Raw genomic sequence first — 12,454 nt, forward strand, 5'->3', positions numbered from 1 at the left:
CCTCTGACGCATTGACCTTGAAAGTCTGTCAAAATGATTCATCAAAGCCTAATATCACGATCCCAGATTTGCTTTCAGAAGTCTTAAAAAACTCTACATGGAGAGGTAGGTGTACAATGTAATATCTATCCTTTAGCAATGTGTTACGGTAGCCTCTCTGATACCTTCACTTTGAGTAATGGTCTGCTACAGCATATAGACAATACTGTAGACCTGGTAACCTTGTATTCTGCCATATTGTGTTCATCAGGAGATAAATTTGGATGTATTTTCATCACTTTTAATAGATATGTTAAATTATTTCTTCAGACATTTTCTGATGACGAATATGTCAAACTTCATATTAGACTCAACTTGTTTGTTGGGTTATTTATATATCACGTAATTATTGTATAAAATATTTTGCATGCGATGTTTATGAATTACTTACACATTCATGCGTTTTTTAAAGTATTCTTGCATATCTTTGCCTTCTGCAATAAAATGTTTGGTTGCAATTATTTGTAGCTTTGTTTATCCTGTAAGAATTATTCTAAAATAATTTCCATGTAGCGAATTCTCATTAGATGATTTTCATGGTATAATGGCGGCTTAATAGCAGACAATATATTTGGCAGTGGAAGTCCAAATTCAGAAAACACCAGTTATGAGGAGTATGCGACCATATGTTGAGAACGTATGAAGCATGTACATCAGTTAGCAAGGAAACATTTACATAAAAAAATCAAGAAAATACCAACATTTCAACATAATCGTGACCCAAACTCACAATTCAATAAACCTATTGCAAACCATGAACAAAGGAAAGAGTTAAACGGAGACTACTGAATATGTAAATGGCGAATAAACCCAGGTGCTTAAAAGAGTAAGCGTATTTTGCTTCAACGATGACGCCTGCTATGTTAATCCTGGTCAATCTAAGTAATGTCGCGTTCATAGCAGAGTGTTGTTATCCATCGTGGACCGCGCAATTGAAATTGACGTAACTCTTCATCACTTCCAAGTCTTGAACTACCAGATTGTGAACGACGTTTTACCATTTTTGAAATCTTTTAGTCTCTATGAGGCATTGCAGCAGCATGTTTTCTTCGTTCTGACGCTCTATACCAGATTGATCCCACCAGTCATGACCTCACTGTAATAAAAACATCAGATAATGAAGGCATAGGAGAGGTGATCCCCTTGACAGACATAGGAGACAAAATAGCAGTAAAGGATGTCTGAAATTTGAGAGGAAGATAGAAGAAAGGGGAAGAGACTGGAAGGTAATTGACAGGAAAAAGAAACAAGAGTAGATGCAGTTGTGGAAAGCAAAAGAAAGTTGTTTTGAGAAATAGTTACAGAAATAAATGAGTGTGGGAACAAAGAGTGAAAGTTTGTTTAGAGTGAACATTTTTAACGGCAGTGATTTGAATAATTTCGTTATTTTGTCTTGAATATTGTTCAAGTGGGGAGGGATTTAATTGGAGTAAGTTGTATTGATGACGTTACATGATATTGCAAATTCGTCTCTGTCTCTGGCGCGGCCCAAAATTAGGCACCAAAGTCCATGTACAGTTTATTATTGTGTTGTACTATGAGAATCATACAGTGATTATATATATAGTGGATGATTTAGGTGGCTATAATGTTTCCGTGTTTATTTTTTTAAGGTTTTCTGTTTTAAATATAACTTCTACAATAGCGGAATTGTCCAGTCAACTTGAGTTATTGTTATGTTATTTTTGTGCGAGTTTGTAATATAAGATATAGTAAACTGGAGAGCTAAAAAAATTTTCGACATGCGTAACACAAGCATTTTGAGCATTTTTAGGCGATTGTGAGCATACATTGTAATTACACATAGCATAAGCAAAGAACAACCCGAATGTATGGCATGGCGATAGATGAGTGAAATGTTACAAATACACTCTATTACAAAGAGTAACATCAGAAGTAGGTAGTTGATTACGTACTTCTGATAACCAACTCTATCTAGTAGTTAAACGTTCTAATGGGGGTGGTGTGAGGTATTTTTTCATATAATCGGTATCTATCTTCATGTAATGTTCTTCATATTTTTCTTTGGTTATACTGGAAATTGCCATTATCATAGATATTATAATTCACAGCATTTTGCATGTAATCGCATTACGGATACGGTAAACAAAACACATGGTCTTGCTATCGAGCGCAGCCATATTGTTTGTTATGGCAGCTGAGGAGCTAGCTTAGACCATGATTTCGTAGCTTAAGCTAATGATGAATACGGGTTCAGTTCGACTGTTTACAGTCTTTCAGATCATTATTAGTAAAACTATATATATTGTAGTAATTTCAAAGTTGAGATCTACGTCTATGTAACGACGTTTTGGTAAAAAACAGCAAGAAAAGAAAAAAAAAAAGAGAGAAAAAAAAAGAAAATTTACACGGGGACTCCTGAAAGAGTACAAGGAGTATAAGACTAGATGTTCCGGAAGATTAAGCATCTCATGTCAGCCAATTCCACCAGCAGATTCAAGAAAGCACAGTGTTCCATATTCTAAAGGTTCTTTCAGTCTGCGTCTTTATGTCCTCGCTGAGGACTATGTTTGTTTAAAGGTGTGTGTTTTAGCGATGAACAAAGATGTGTTTCCATAGTTTCAGAGCTTGTATCTTGTTTGTGTATCAGATTTAGTTTATATGTATGGGTATGTGTTTATGTAGATTTATCATAGATGGTTTGGGTATTTCTCTCGTTACCTTGGAGGGACTGAGGTTTACTACAAGGTGGATTTATTATCTGGTACTCAGAAGAGAGTTTTGTTAAGTTATTATAATTAGTATATACTTTCTTTAGAAACCTACAGGGAAGTTTGTTATAGCTAGAATTAACAATTTGACTATTATATCAGTATTCTGAGTCGATTCTGCTAGGAATGCGAGTGTTTATTCTAGTATTAAATGGGGAGTATCTTTTACAATATGTATTTGATTTGAGAGGAATTGATATGTTTGTTAAGTATTTGTATTGATTTAGGTTTTGAGTGATATGTTATCTGTACTAATATTATGCTATTTGTGAAGTTGCTACGGACAGAAAATACCAATATGTCAAAATACTTATAATCCACACTCAAGTTAAAATAAGACAAAATTTGAACAAACGAATTGCTTACATAGAGACGCCTGTTAAGGTACAAGGATAATCAGACCAAGTGTTCCGGAATATTAAGCGTCTTCGACGACACCTGTCATGTGAACCTTGGCCAGTCAAAGTAAGTGATGTAACGCTCTCAAATGTAAGCAAGGAATACAACAATGAAAACACAGTGACACTAACGAGCATCAAACACGTCCAGCTTCATATCGTACACAGAAACACATTTCTCGATGACGACCGTTAATTTTCCCCATAAAGTTCGTCAACGTGTATCTATAAGATTAAATGCACTAAATAGTGCTACAAGTATTTCGTGTTGCTCCTCAGGTTGTCTTGTTTGCTGTTCGCTTGTTGCTGCTTTTTCTCATTATACTTTAAACAGTGATAGAAGCTGTGAAAGAGAACGTTACATTTTCATTATAAATTCTCTGTGAAAAAGCAGTTAATGTGTAATCTTAAGGAATGAAATCTCTGTTTGTGTGTTATATATAATGTGCGAGTTTTTTTCTGTGGTGATGTCGTCAACAATATGAAACCCTAGGGATATGAAACCCCAGGGTGCTCCATTATGAAAGTTGTAACCTCTAATGTTCGTTACTTAGTTACCAGTGTGATTTGGTGTTAGAATGGTACAGTTAAGTAGTCAATATCCAGGTAGTAATCCAGAGACCGCTACCCACTTTTATGTGATGGTTACCACAGATTTATATCAAGTTTGGAGTCTTGACCACTTGACCATCACAATAGCGGCATCTGGTTAGCTAGTCAGAACATGTGAAGATAAACAAAATTCCACTAACATATTTTGATTACCAAACGCTAATTTAAGAATTTTCAAGGAAGCATTTAAAAGCCATCATAATTCAGCGGCATGTGTGACAATATAACAAGTTACCAAAGCTGTTATCTATTTCAGCAACGCTTCCTCTGGGTGATGAATTTTACTATTTCGTTCACCGTTATTGAATGAATTTTAATAACTTGTCATTTTGTAATATGCTACACAAGCACTGGCTTCCTTTCAAATTCTATTATTTAAAGTAATTATAATACACGTGCTTATTTTACAATGTTTTCATCCAATAGCATGCGCGCTCTGATCATTGTAATCCCCTACACACTCGAACACCATTATCAGGTCCAACTGTTCAAAAGTATAGGCCTATATATTTCAATGTATGTCAAGATAGAGCGCCGGCTGTGAGATTTGTGTTAAACTTGATGTTTTTTGTAACGTTTCAGTGGCATATAGAATAGTAATGCTGTTTACCTTTATGTCTTTATCTCAGCACTTATTACAATTTCAAGTACTATAGAATGGTCGTTTTGTATGTGTTTGTTGCTTAAAATTCTATTAACATCTATGAAGTCGGGGTAATAGAAGAATTGATGTTTACTGCGGATGTTTTACAAACACTCGTTAAAGATTTCTATTGTCAATAACATCAACCAATGACTTTGTCTGCAATCTTTTTTATAACTTCAATTATATCCTAGAGGACAACAAGCGCTGAAATCCTTGCTTCGTTGCAGATGCACTGGAGTCTAGATGGCCAGACAAACCAATTTATTATCACATAAAAAGGTCATTATTGATACCAATGGTTAAATTGTTTTACTGCTGGGAGAATTCCTACAGTGCATTCCAGGAAAAATGTGTCATTAAACTGGACACTTGGATCAAAACAAAATCATCCATTATATAACTTAATTGGGTAGAAAATGTACTCCAGTCGAACCTATGGCTGCTTGTTATGTGATCTATATCTACAATGTATGACACTGATGTACAGCGAGTTACAATCACATTTACGTACATTATTGTTAATAATATCTACAATGTATGACACTGATGTACAGCGAGTTACAATCACATTTACGTACGTTATTGTTAATAATATCTACATTGTATGATACTGAACTACAGCGAGTTACAATCACATTTACGTACATTATTGTTAATAATATCTACATTGTATGATACTGAACTACAGTGAGTTACAATCACATTTACGTACGTTATTATTAATAATATCTACATTGTATGATACTGAACTACAGCGAGTTACAATCACATTTACGTACATTATTGTTAATGATATCTACATTGTATGATACTGAACTACAGTGAGTTACAATCACACTTACATACGTTATTATTAATAATATCTACATTGTATGATACTGAACTACAGCGAGTTACAATCACATTTACGTACGCTATTGTTAATAATATCTACATTGTATGATACTGAACTACAGCGAGTTACAATCACATTTACGTACATTATTGTTAATAATATCTACATTGTATGATACTGAACTACAGCGAGTTACAATCACATTTACGTACATTATTGTTAATAATATCTACAATGTATGATACTGAACTACAGCGAGTTACAATCACATTTACGTACATTATTGTTAATAATATCTACATTGTATGATACTGAACTACAGCGAGTTACAATCACATTTACGTACATTATTGTTAATAATATCTACATTGTATGATACTGAACTACAGCGAGTTACAATCACATTTACGTACGTTATTGTTAATAATATCTACAATGTATGATACTGAACTACAGTGAGTTACAATCACATTTACGTACATTATTGTTAATAATATCTACATTGTATGATACATTATGTTAATAATATCTACATTGTATGATTCTGAACTACAGCGAGTTACAATCACATTTACGTACATTATTGTTAATAATATCTACATTGTATGATACTGAACTACAGCGAGTTACAATCACATTTACGTACATTATTGTTAATAATATCTACATTGTATGATACTGAACTACAGCGAGTTACAATCACATTTACGTACATTATTGTTAATAATATCTACATTGTATGATACTGAACTACAGCGAGTTACAATCACATTTACGTACATTATTGTTAATAATATCTACATTGTATGATACTGAACTACAGCGAGTTACAATCACATTTACGTACATTATTGTTAATAATATCTACATTGTATGATACTGAACTACAGCGAGTTACAATCACATTTACGTACATTATTGTTAATAATATCTACATTGTATGATACTGAACTACAGCGAGTTACAATCACATTTACGTACATTATTGTTAATAATATCTACATTGTATGATACTGAACTACAGCGAGTTACAATCACATTTACGTACATTATTGTTAATAATATCTACATTGTATGATACTGAACTACAGCGAGTTACAATCACATTTACGTACATTATTGTTAATAATATCTACATTGTATGATACTGAACTACAGTGAGTTACAATCACATTTACGTACATTATTGTTAATAATATCTACATTGTATGATACTGAACTACAGCGAGTTACAATCACATTTACGTACATTATTGTTAATAATATCTACATTGTATGATACTGAACTACAGCGAGTTACAATCACATTTACGTACATTATTGTTAATAATATCACCATTGTATGATACTGAACTACAGCGAGTTACAATCACATTTACGTACATTATTGTTAATAATATCTACATTGTATGATACTGAACTACAGCGAGTTACAATCACATTTACGTACGCTATTGTTAATAATATCTACATTGTATGATACTGAACTACAGTGAGTTACAATCACATTTACATATGGTTAATTATTATTATTGATTATTTTTGTAACGATCAGATTATGTTATCTGCGGCTTTTCCTAAAAATGTTGCATGAGGTCACGTGATCATTATTATCATTATCACAAGCTTTCCTGTAATAAGTATTGATATATATATATTATCACTGTAATTAAGATAACGCCATGTTAATAATCAGTGTTCTGTAGAGATTAAAGAATACATTTATTACCTGTTTCAGGCGTGTCAGTCTATGTTTGTAATATATAATATATATCAATGAAGTAATAGCGACAGTACGGACAAGAAAATTGTCAAATGTTCGAGGCAACCTGTCCCTTTTATCAAGACACAAATATTACATAAATTACTTCACATACATAGAGCACAAAACAAATACAAAGTTATAAATCTTAATCGAGAACGGTGGTGTAAATTTATGTCTCAATAATCCCTTCAGCAGATGGACGCCGAAGGCAATTTATAGCGGACAAAAAACCATCCCAAGTTGTTGTAAGATGCTGATTAAAACCTCAAAAATATTTATCCCGCGATGGATATAACACCGAATGAGGCTCGGGTTAGATCGTGGGTCCCTTTAAGATAAATATGAAGGCTTTATGTTGTCAATCCGATTCCAAAGTTTAGTTATTTACAATAACATATTTAGGAGATCATTCCATTACGATATGTATATTGCTTTCTTTTTATAAGATTAAATACACAGTCGATAATGAATTAATCTACAAAGTACCGGTGTTTACTTCTCAAATAGAAAGGCAGGCGTCCTGTTGTCAATCTGATTCCAAAGTGAATTGCTTGACACAGAACCGATTTGTTGACGTCAGGTACCATAGAGATGATTTCCTCTAGCCTGTTGACTAATGTCGTCTTCACGGGGTTTGGACGTTAGATAACAGATTAACCGTGACATTAGACCTGAGCTTGGACAAACAATAGCTGCTCGCTATACAGTTACGCACTTACAATGATTTATTTCTCTATCGTACCTTTAGCATTAGAGAACTACGAACTTTATTTTACGACAATTGCGAAATAAGTTATTTCAGCTTATACCAATCACTCTTGTGACCGGATATAAGCGCGCGAAGGGTCTTATTGTGGGAGGAAACCGGAGTACAATGGGAAAACACACACGTGGTCGGGCAGGTGACCCTTACCTTTTCACGTCCGTTCCAAGAGTCGAACCCCGGACGACTTGGTTAAAGCACTGCGCCACCCGACCACCTTTAGCATTAGATGATGAAACCCATTGATACACAATGTCTTCTAGATCTACTTTCTCTACCTGTACACAATAGCTTTAAATCACTATCAAAGATCACTATAAACATTGTATTCCGTAAACAATGACATCGCAATAGACGTTAAGTTACCAGCTCTCTTATCAACATCATGTCATTGTGTTTAATCATAAAGAAACATCGTAATATACGCATAGTAATTAAGGAGAGAATTGAGAAATCTTAGTTTTTTAGAAGCTTTTCAATACTGACTCTTTTAAACGCACACTTGCCGTAGTGTAAAGTAGTGTTTAAGTTAAGCCATGCCATATCTTTATATTCAGGCAGGAAATCTATTGATGTTTTTAATTCATTTGAAATAGAAAATGTAAATATCAAGTCTGACAAAAGCCGTAAAATTGATTAAATATTCATGCACATATTTCTGAAATTTGCTTGAAGGGACTCCAACAATGTTGTAAAAATATATGAGTTTTTTTAACTAAGCAAGGTAGACGGGTCACAATTCTATTATCATATCCAGTTTTCAATTTCGCCTTTGGGTTTGGCATTTCACAAATAGAAAAATTCTGAAAGATGAGATTTGTTGTGTGTAATTTATTACACCTTTTAGTCATCTTTTAAAAGCTACAATTACTTCCTCTTTTACATGTCAAGAGGCTGAAAGATATGGGCTTTGAATTTGTTTTAAATACTACTCAAGCTATTCCCCGAATACACACAGAATTTAGTAAAATTTAAAAAAAAAATCAGCTTAGGATTTCAGGAGAGACTACACAGTCAGCATTCCATGTGTCAAATCTTCAAGGTATGGACAGAACTCATTCTCTTCTGAGGCTGTCCGAGGTGTGAACAGACTCCTAATGAATTACGGAGATGTGAATACTTTCCAGATTTCCGGAGGCTGATTCACACAATGAATGGTCCCATTTGTACGTGTTCTATCTGTACAAAGATGAATTGATCTATCACCTTAGGCTGTTGTATTTACAATGGCTTCTTTATGCTGCTTAGTGTGGTCAAGGAATTTGGTCGATAGGGACTGGCCATAGGGACTGGCCAAACCACCTGTTCTGTGACCTTTTAGCACTATTGCTGTTTTATTAGGATGTGTTATTGTACTTCTCCTGCTTTATGTGTGTTAACAGTATTTTTTAAATGTTCTAATATTATTTTTTAAATGTTCTAACATTATTTTACTTTCAAAAAAATAAGTTCTTAGTTATTTCCTTATATTTACCAAAACTCAGTTTCTAAATGAATTAGTTCTGTGATTATAATTTATTTCTTTTTTATTTCATTTGGTAATTTCTTTAGTTGTGCTATGTACAATTAACTCACTGTGGTAAATTTTATGGTGATGCCGTGCCTATGGGGTCATGTTCCTGTCTATGGAGGTGACATCAAATTTCAGAATTAAGGAAATATTGCCCTGACCCAATGATGCGCCAAACCCATTTTCCATGGAATCCGTCAAGGTATGAAGGACGACAAGCGTTTAAGGCTAATATCAGGTAACTTCCCCCTTCAGGACTCCGCCTTTTAAGCCCCTTGGGTAAAATCAAAATGTCCGGATTTAAGACGTGATTATGAACACTAATTGATTGAACTTGCCATAGCTGACTGAAATCCACCACCATTTGAAGGACACCAGTTCCGTCTGATAACACACGTAACATATTGTAACTATACAACGAGACTTTGATGTAATATCTCCCGTTTCCTATGCCATCTAGCGTACTGAAATTATATAGTTGGACCCCACTCCCTTCCTCCTTTACTTTGAGAATTGCTGTTTCTCTAAAGTCGTTGCCAAACACCTTAATGACGTAAAACTTTCCATAAATAAATGTTGGCAGTGTACGAGGGTTTCACTATAAAAGATTACATACATCTGGTATGACTACTCCAGTCTCTGAATTAATATTAAAGTGATAGACTTGATATATCCTACAGACACGATATGAAGATATAAGACTGACACATAATTTTTATATATGAGTACTGATACTCTAAACAACGTCAAACAAATTACAGTAGTATGCACTTACGTGTATATTTGTTGTTGTTTATGGTACACGACAAAGTATAGGTATAATGTTCTATCTTTTCCTTCATAGTATAAACCAGGTTATATAAGCATCATTTTATTGGTGTAAGTAAGCTTATATATATATATATATATGTGTGTGTGTGTGTGTGTGTGTGTGTGTGTTAGTTTACGTATGTGTGCACACCTGGTGCATGTTCGGTATGTAGGTATATGTATATATATGTTGGTTAAGGTGTATGTTCGGTATGTAGGTATATGTGTATATATGTTGGTTAAGGTGTATGTTCGGTATGTAGGTATATGTATATATATGTTGGTTAAGCTGATGTTCGATATGTAGGTATATATGTATATATATGTTGATTAAGGTGTATGTATATCTGTAAGCTGTTGATGTAGATTAAGATCTTTTGATTTACACAAGAGTATGTTCCACATGTCGTGTAATTGATGACGTAACTAAACAAATAACTATTTAGAGTTGATTATATACTACTGATGTAAAGCATTGGTCGGATGGCGCAGTGGTAACACACTCGCTTTTCACCTAGCTGTCCGAGATTCGATTCCTAGAACGGCCTTTAAAAAGAAGGGGTTACCTGTCCGATCACGTACATCATCGTTCTCTGGTTTCCTGCAACAGTAAGAGTCTTCGCACGCGTACATCCCGTAACCCTATACAAGGGTTATCTGCCTTTGGTTTAAGGAAAATACAGAGTTATCTGCCTTGATTATCATACTGGGTTATTTGCCCTTGTTTATAACACCTATTGTTCTTTGCTGAAATAATTATATATATTTAATATATGTACCGTTAAGTAATGATGCAGGTGCAGTAATTGCGCGATAGTTAATACCTGAAATGCTGACGAATGTTTATGTGACGGAATGTTTCGAAAGTCTTTTGTTTACACTGGAAGACTAGACCTTGGCACACATCATCACATATAGCCTAGTTGTAGGCTTTGTATTTTGGTTAGACTGTTTTGGCTCCAGAATGTCTGGGTTTCATTCCAAAATTGGTGATAGTTTGACAGCCTTGGTCAACCACGGTCATCCATCAAATTTGGCAGTCACGTAAGCATTTGTTATAAAAATGAGTTGACAAAATCGCCCCTCACTTCGGTCATAGACAGCGTATTATACGGACCGTTGTCACGAAGCCTGGGACCAGGACAGGTACGGGAGTGAGAGAATTTTCGGAGCTTGTGTAATACCGGATATAAAATGAAACGCTTTTCTCTCGAACTTCTGACTTCCTTCAATTGTTTCTCTCTGTGAGAGGATTACAATCCTCGCCAACAAGAGTGATTAGCACCAGTTACAGTAACTTGGACAAATTGTTGTAAGACAAAGTCCATATTTAAACCCGTGAGATACTATACAAAAACCTTTAATTCAGTGTTTAAGAAAACGTTTTTGATTTTTTTTCTCAAATTGCATTACAAAGAAATTTCTTTTTTTTCTACTAAATTGAATGAGATCCCTTTCATTTCCACCATGGTTTCAAATAATATATAGAATAAAGGTGGTAACAAATATTGAAGAATAACAACTCCACCTTGACACGATTGTAGCCCATTAAGTGACGTAATACTGTAATATCTGTTACAGAAACATATCGTGACTCAGATAATACTCTAATTGTTTTTATCTGTTTTATTGAATCATGGACATTTTTATTTTTTTTTTACCTCGGGATTTTGTTTTGAAAATGCCGGTCGATAAATTGATTTATTTTGTTCCTTTATATGGCGATATTAGCGAACATTTCATTAACGTTCTTCAATCAATTATACACAATCCAAAAATATACTCAGTAAATTTTTACGTATCTTTACAAAAAACATTCCAAGTGTGTTAAATCTCAATATATGATTACAATTTTACAGTTTTCATATAGATATGCAGCATATACTCCCACGTACGTTTAAATGGAATGCTGTTATTGAGTTTTAGTATTCTATCATTGTTTCATGCTGCTATCCGGAGTACTATAAAAACGACATCCGTCTTACTGTGATGTTTTATACTCCATATTCCAAAACGGAAATTGAACTTCAAAGTGTTTTTGTTAATCTTGAGTAGCCGCTTCTGCAACATTTGATTTCTCGGCTCATTATAACACAGTACCATATTACATATCACATAATGGGTTTTTCTTTCAAGGAAGCAGTGAACGGAAGAATAATTTGTTTTGTTAAATGATTGTTTTTTCCTCTTGTCCAATTGGCCGATTCTAATTCATTCCAACATTGCTAAATCATTCAATGATATGACTGTGTTGTCCCTGTTGTCTGATTGGCCGATTAATTAATTCCAACATTTTAACAAAATGAGTAAAAAATGGATTTAATAGTTACTTTGGAATGGTGTG

This window comes from Ylistrum balloti, unplaced genomic scaffold, assembly GCF_031769215.1.
Source record: "Ylistrum balloti isolate Yb309-2 unplaced genomic scaffold, AGI_CSIRO_Ybal_v1 Utg370234, whole genome shotgun sequence".
Classification (NCBI taxonomy): domain Eukaryota; kingdom Metazoa; phylum Mollusca; class Bivalvia; order Pectinida; family Pectinidae; genus Ylistrum; species Ylistrum balloti.